The sequence below is a fragment of the Cebidichthys violaceus genome, unplaced genomic scaffold (assembly GCF_023349555.1).
Source record: "Cebidichthys violaceus isolate CVI_PGR_0920_01 unplaced genomic scaffold, fCebVio1.0.p SCAF_10, whole genome shotgun sequence".
Taxonomy (NCBI): domain Eukaryota; kingdom Metazoa; phylum Chordata; class Actinopteri; order Perciformes; family Stichaeidae; genus Cebidichthys; species Cebidichthys violaceus.
The window spans coordinates 14,942,277-14,950,062 of NW_027176263.1; the positions used below are offsets into that span (position 1 = coordinate 14,942,277).

Consider the following 7,786-nt stretch of genomic DNA (forward strand, 5'->3'; position numbering starts at 1 on the left):
CAGATCGCTAGCGAGTTAGTGAGCTGAGGAAGTGTTGACAGTTGTGAGATTTTGTTGATTTGAGTCATCTTAGCTATAATCATTGCAGCACTAGTTGGCTAACGTTAGCTAACTTAACGTTAACTAGCCACCACACCATAGGATTGACAGGAGCCGCGAGAGCGCAGCATTACGATTTGAACCGCATCAGAGTTGGAGATGCATGCAAGTGTGTGTAGTAAGTGGGGCTAGCTAAAGTTGTTATGCTTACAAAATGTCTTTCTCTCACTGTTTCAGAGAAAGCATGTACACCACCTTAAAAAGATATGGAGAGCTGACATCAACAAAGAGAAAAAGGGCTCCTGAGACTCCCTCCACCAGCAAGCAGACCACATAAGTGAACACCTTGACTGTGTCTCAGAGGTCCATTGACAAAGCTGTCGTGAAGTATGTGGTCCAAGGGCTGCAGCCATTCTGTGTTGTTGAACAAGAACCATTTAGAGATTTTGTGAAGGAACTGCAGCCTAATGCAAAAAATATGACACGGCTGACCCTGCGCTCCATGATTGATGATGCCTCCAAGGGAATGAAGAAGGCGGTGACTGAGGCCATGAGGGGAGTTGACCATATCGCCACCACCAACGACTGCTGGTCTGTCAGAAGGCAGAGCGTCATTGGTGTTACTGCTCATTGGATTGACCCTGACAGTCTCAAAAGATGTTCAGCAGCCCTAGCCTGTAAACAACTGAGAGGTTCGCACACATTTGATGTGTTGGCAAACGCCCTGAATGACATCCATTCTGGCTCTAACTTCATAAAAGCTTTCCAAGTTTTTGGTGAAGATGAGAACAACAATGAAGTCGGAAGTGACGGTGATGCATCTCAACCAGGAGAGAATGAAGAGGATCAAGAGGGGAGTGAAGAAGTGGAGTTTGTTGCTGTGTCAGATCTTCTTAATGAAGAAGATGGTTTGGAGTTCCAGCTCCCAAAGCACCAGCGCTGTGCTTGTCACCTACTCAACCTAATAGCTACGGTTGATGCCCAGAATGCAACTTCCAATGAGGCATACAAGAAAGTGTACCGTTCAACATTTGGCAAGTGTAATGCACTTTGGAACAAATGTGGAAGATCCACACTTGCAGCCGAAACTGTTGAAGATGCTTGCTTCACCCAACTGCTGCGCCCGAATGCTACCAGGTGGAACTCCTTGTTCCTGGCAGTGGAAAGACTGCTGAGGATAATCAAAGACAAGGTAGAGGGGGCCATCAGAGTCATCTGCACAGACCTAAAAGGTTCCGATGTAAGTAAGAATTATGTATGTTTTATTATTTTATCATAATTGAACATAATGTCTTGAATGTCTCTAGAACTGTGGATGTGTTTCCCCACCCTTTATTGGGCACTAATAACTGTTTCACACTGTATCCCAACTTCCACTTATCATTGATCCATTTTAGTTAATTACTCATCCAGCAATTTTTTGTTGAATCTGATGAAATGGTTATATAACAAAAACGGTGTTGTTGTTTTTGTTTTCATCACAGGTTCAATCCAGCTGAACTCGCATTCCTCACAGAGTATGCCGCTGTCATGAGCCCAGTTGCCCAGGGAACCAACATCTTGCAAGCAGAGGCAAATGCCCAGATGGGGTGGCTACTTCCAACAATCAACCTGCTGACTGGCAAACTTGACAGAGTCAAGTTGCCATTGAAGTACTGCAAGCCTTTGGTGGATGCTCTATAGGTGGGAATAAAGAATCGTTTTGGTCATGTGTCAGGAGACCCTAAGTTGATCGCAGCTGCGATTCTTCTTCCAAAATTCCGAACAACTTGGACAAAGGATAATGCCACAATCAGAATGAGTAAGACAACATGGGGATAGTGAAAAATAAGTGTATGGGTATACATTTTTACTCTTTGTAATATTGGCAAATCCACAAATCAATTATGGATGTATGGACAGTGCATGAAACTAAATGTATAAACCTCAAATTAAAACAAACTATTTAGTACAAAACCTTAGGTTGGGGTCATGACATGTTAGAATGTTGTATTAATCCTATCATTTATATTTTCACCCTCACTATATTTCAGGAATGGACTACATCAAGCAGTACATGGAAGAACCCTCCCTGCAGCTAGGTGATGCCACCAGGTCCAGTTCATCTGATGAAGATGACTTCTTCTCTGCCCTGCAGTCGTCTCAAGCACAAGACAGCACCAAACAACTGGATGGATACTTGGCCTGTTCAGCAGAACACATGAACTTGCTGAAATCCTTCCCAGCTGTGCGCAAGCTGTCTGTGAAGCTGAACACACCTCTACCTGCCTCAGCGGCCTGTGAAAGGCTATTTAGCATCGCAGGACTAGTCTTCAGTTACCATTTTGAAAACCAATTTCTTTTGAAGATGAACAGGACATTTTTCAGTTTCAAGTAATAACTGGGTTGTTACTTTCGGTGCTGCTTTAGTATTGATCATGTTTTAATATTTGAGTCATTTTGTGGATGATCAGATCGAGTTATGATGGTAGCAGTCGCCCAATTGCAGATTCAGCTCGAGCAAAACCTTTGCCTATTGTGTTCAAATCAGGCCCACAGGAGTTTACAAGGCAGGTGTCCTTTCTCAAAACACTGAGCTGATGCATCAAGTTGATATTTTTTGCTGAACACAATATTATGCATTTGCCCTCTACATCCTCTAGTCGGAATGAGCATACTTATAAACGCACTGTTACAACTCCTTCATAGTGTCATATTGCTTTTCAGAGAATTATGATGATAAGTTCATAGTAGATGCAAGAGTATACTTATGAACAATATATTATGTTGAACATTGTTGCTCCTGGATGGATCACAGCCAACCCAATTATTTTCAACACAACTCCTTGTCCTTGGTCATGGTGGCCACAGCACTTAAAAGAATAAACTTCATAAGTCTCAAAATTCTGACCCTTTGCTTTTTTATTAACATCATTTACTTGTACTTTTACTTTCAATACTTAAGTACATTTAATATCAGAAAATTACTTTTGGTACTTAAGTACAGTAAATATCAGATACTTTAAGACTTTTACTCAAGTAGTATTCTAATAGGTGACTTTCACTGTCATTTTCCAGTAAGGTATCTTTACTTTTACTCAAGTATGGCTTTTGGGTACTTTATACACCACTGGATGTCACCCTTTGGTTTGAGCAGTTTTGAAGCCTCAATTTCAGAATTTTGGCTGTTGCCATTTTGGTTTTATTGCAACCAGAAGTAACACGAGAGGGTGGAGCTATGTACAACCAAGAGCTAAACAAGATGTTTTTAGTCCCCCGAAAAAGGTTTACAATTAACTTTCATGTACTGAAAACACACTATGAAAGTGTAAAAAAAAGTTCAAAGACGAAAACGTTGACAACTCCCTGACCTGAAAATATCATGGTAGCAACCTGTCAATCACAAGGTAGCCACGCCCTAAAGTATACTCTGCTTTATGGTCTATTTTAGTCTAAATGGACCATAATTTCCTAAATGATCATTGTGCCGCATTGAAGGAGACTTGAAACTAGAGATTGAGATCATAAATTCATGCTTACAATGTACAGGTTTAACGCACTTACGCATTGGTTTATCTTTTCAGACCTGGAGGTTGGTGCTGACATCTGTGCACTGCCAATTTGTGAAGCAGATAGCTACGTAGCGGTTTGCTGTGCATTTGTGGAATGCGTCCTCCAAGCAGACAGTATAAACAGAACTACTACGCGTCCGTGGTGTCCACAGCTGTCCGAGCATGCGTCCCTTTAGGAGTATAACCGACGGTTATGTTTTTTACTCACTGCTGAGCTAGTAAAAATGGGAGCTGCAGTTTTTTTGTTTGCTAGCGAATAATTGTTGTTTAACTCTGTAAAAATCACAAATACACTTTTGAAGTAGACACTCATTTACCTTACAATAAGGAGAGTAAACCTCAAAACACATTTAATTCTTTAAATAAACTATATACATTTCATTCAAATAGCTAGGGCACCATCTTGAACACAGTGTCCAGTTTGCTTATCTATGGGCTGAAGAAATTGAACAAAGCTCACACTTCATCTGCAGAAAGTCCAAACAAAAATTACTGGACACACTGTTTCAAGTTATCAAGTAGTTTGCAGTTGTCACAAATCACTTTTTGCAGGTTGAGTGCAAAAACAACACAGCAATCCACTACAAGGGCAAAATATACAGTATCGACAAAGTGTGCTGCCAAATAGTGAATTTCAAGGGCTCTCAGATAGTTTCCTTCAGATTATTGATCGCCACCTGAAATATCTAACATCTCACTGTGGTAACTTAAGTGAAATAAAAGTTACTCTCCACCTACATATTTCCAGGGACTGACCTCAAAGACCCACGGAAACCCAGTTTGAAAAGTACTTTATTAAAAAACTGATTTGGGTTGTTAGTTATGATTAAAGCCATAATTCAGTAGTTGTCAACTTCAGTTGAGGTAAACATAATTTAAGAAAGAAAGAAAATTTAAGAAAGAAATTTAAGAAAAAGCAGCACGTGTTTACATTCAGTATACCTTCAGTAGCTAACGTACCATAGACGTGTTAACGCTAGTTAATGATGCGCTAACGTACTCCGCTAATGTTAGCTCAGCAGGTCTTTACGTAGAAATGTAACGTTTTAGAAACATTTATCTCCCTCCGACCTCTCCGGGTAACGAGTATCGCTATAACACAACGTTTAACCATGACTAGCTCCACATACACAAAAAACAGTCGGAAAATGAAGAACATCTGAAACCATTGCATGAGAGTCTACGGAGCAGAGCTTGATAGCTGTTCGGAGCTGGCCGATGCTACGCTATTATTTGCCAGTCTGCATTTTTTTGGGGCAGCGGGCAATACTTTAAATGTTGAAATTAAACGATCACCCATTTTTCTGGGGACCACCTGAAACTCCCTCAAGGACCCCTGGGAGTGTTGGGAATGTCTGTGCCAACACTTTCACTTTAACTTTGAGTATTTCATTTGAGTAGAATGGAAAAAGTGGGCAGAGTAACTTTGCATTTTTGGAGCGCGGTGCCAGGCAAGATTAATCAATCCCCAAGTAATTAAATGAATCCATATCCAGCTATACGGCCAGCGCTACATAAGGCCTCCATTCTGCCAAAACGTTCCTCTTTAGAGCCAGTGATTGTTGTACGGAGCTTTAGCAGGGAAGTGAGACTGCTATGTACAGCACACCAAAGCACTCTTGGACAAGCGTGGCGTTCAAGCCCAGCCAACTATCATCAAAGTGCCAGTTTGGCAGCTGCCCTGAAGGAAAGCAGCCAAGGCCAAGTAAGGTTCTAAACCTGACACAACTACCCAAGCAGAGGAAGGTGTTAAAGGCATGTCCGCTGGGAACGTTTCTCCAGCAGTATCATTTCGGATGATTCTGCCCAACTCCTGTTTAACCAGGCCACACAACAGAGGACGTTTTCTCTACAGCTATGGAGCAGGCCAACACACCAATGGCTTATGTGTCACAAACCACAAGAAACAGAAGATGGTTAAGTGTCCAAGTCCAAGGTCAACTATGTGTCTCCTGCTGTGGCAATGAAATAGGTTGCATAGCTGTGGTTTGGTTGGGCGCTTGGGTCTGTGTTTGATGGGTTCAAGCACAAAGCACAGCAATAGTTTGATATTTTGGAACATTGGTTCATTAGAGATATCACTTCCTGGACTCGCTGCTGGTTGCTTGGCAAGCTCACAATGACTCCAAGACCCCAAATAGTCACTGCGCCCGGCCAAAAAATAGTCGGACACAAACCCTGTGAACCAAAATATAAGACGTGTTCTACCTCTGAGGTCCAAGTTGTTTCCCTGCATCAAATGCATGCTGAGTGATGCTATAGGAACATCAGTAGGTATGGAAAACAACTGATTGTTTTAATCTAGATGATTTAGTTGAAATATTCAAGCAGGAAGGTTCCTGCTATTACTCATTGTTACTACTACTACCGCTACTGCTTCTACTGACACAACTTGTGATAATAACAGACACATGGACAGACAGACAGACTGATAGATACATATACATACATACTGTCTGAACCCATTAAGATCGTCTTAACGGTTGCAGGCAGAGTTATGTAGTCCAGAAATGACACACACAAAAAAAACACAGCACTCACCACTTTGTCCTCCTGAAGCCCAGTCAGCCATCCATGTATAATGAAAAGAAAGACAGAGAGAATGTGAGCAAAGATGATATTTGAAAGCATGGCAATGATCCTACAGCCCTACCAGCAACAAACACTGTAACACACAAATATTTCAGTTTCCAATAACGTTACAATTACCGAACAGAAAAGAATATGCTGCCACTCTTTCGAGCCAGATTTGAGTTGAAATGCAAATCCTTATGCATAAACAACTAAATACATTAACTGTTGGTAATCCGAGACATGATGTGAATCAATTGTGCTACTTTTGATCAAGTTGGGCTTGGAAAAATCGCCTTGGTCTGCTTTTTGTCATCATTTGTGAAAACAGTAACAAGCGAGCTGTCATTTTATGGTCAAAAACACAAACAAATTTCGGTGCTGACAGATTCAGTGTTTTTGCGTTTTTAGCTGAGCCGGACCAGAGAATATTGGGTTCAAAACCTTAGTGTTCTCTGTGAAGCTTGCTGAAAGTGATGTGATGCAGCACCGGTGTGTTTTAGATGGAGTGAGTTGGCCTTTTCAATGCTACATTGTTGTTGGTTCCGGTCATAAGGTAACTTACTGTAGGAGGCAATTTAGCCGTGTGTGCTCTGATTAATTTGACATGCAGTTAACCCACCAGTCATAATTTTGTTTTAGTGAAAACTCAACTTGTGACATTTGCTCCCAGTGTTCTTCGCTACTGATTTGGAAGGAGGAAATAACGGAATTAACAGGCAAACCATATCCTATTATAACATATATTGCTAACCATAAATGACAATATTTTCTTTTTAAAAAAGAGCTGTGCGGTGGTCGGTTGGCCAAAAAATAAGATGAGGTTATTTTAAAGAATGGTTCAGCATTTTGGGAAATGTTTATTTCTGTCAAAGGGTTAGATGAGAAGCATGTTGCTGTATTAGCCTAGCTTAGCGAGAGACTAGAATCAAGGGGAAACAGCTAGCCTGTTTTTCTTTGAAGTTCACAAATATGGATACCAAAAAAAGCTCACTGTGAACATGTTTTATATTGTTTGTTTAACAAATAAACAAACATAAATGTAAAAATGATAAGCAGAGCTGGAGTTAGGTGTTAAATATCCTGGCTTAGCACAGTGACTGAAAGCAGGGGGTACACAGCTAGCCTAGCTCTGTCCTAAGTTAAGAAATAGACCTGGGCTACTAGCACCTTTAAAGCTAACTTTTTAAAACATAAACAAACAGAAATGTTGACACAATGTTCTGCCAAACTAAAGTTAAACCTACCATCAATGGTAGGTTTAACTTTAGTTTGGCGCCCAAGCTTTAAGCCGAGGTAGGCTAAGCGACTGGTTCTGCACATAGAAACAGAAGCACTGTCAAGCAAATGAGTGTGTTCATGAAATATTAAACTATTCTTTAAAGTGCTTGGACAAGCAGCCAATGCTGTCATTTTTCCAAACTGTATTGTTTTCTTTTTAGTTATTTTTTTCATCATTAGTTATCGCAATGTCCCCCTCTCACAGCTCTAAACAAGAAAAGTAATTAAATGAACACTGCGAAGACACATTGCTAACATTACTCAATAACAACAGTATCATATTAAGAAATACATATATACAAGTATGTGAAGATTTCGCACATAGCTTCTGTGTATGGACAAGT

At 40.6% G+C, this 7,786-nt stretch overlaps 1 pseudogene; it reads left to right on the plus strand.

Moving 5' to 3' along the window:
• The first annotated feature begins 283 nt into the window (after positions 1 to 283).
• LOC137884980 (zinc finger BED domain-containing protein 4-like) lies at positions 284 to 2,416 on the plus strand (annotated as a pseudogene).
• Positions 2,417 to 7,786: the final 5,370 nt, after the last annotated feature.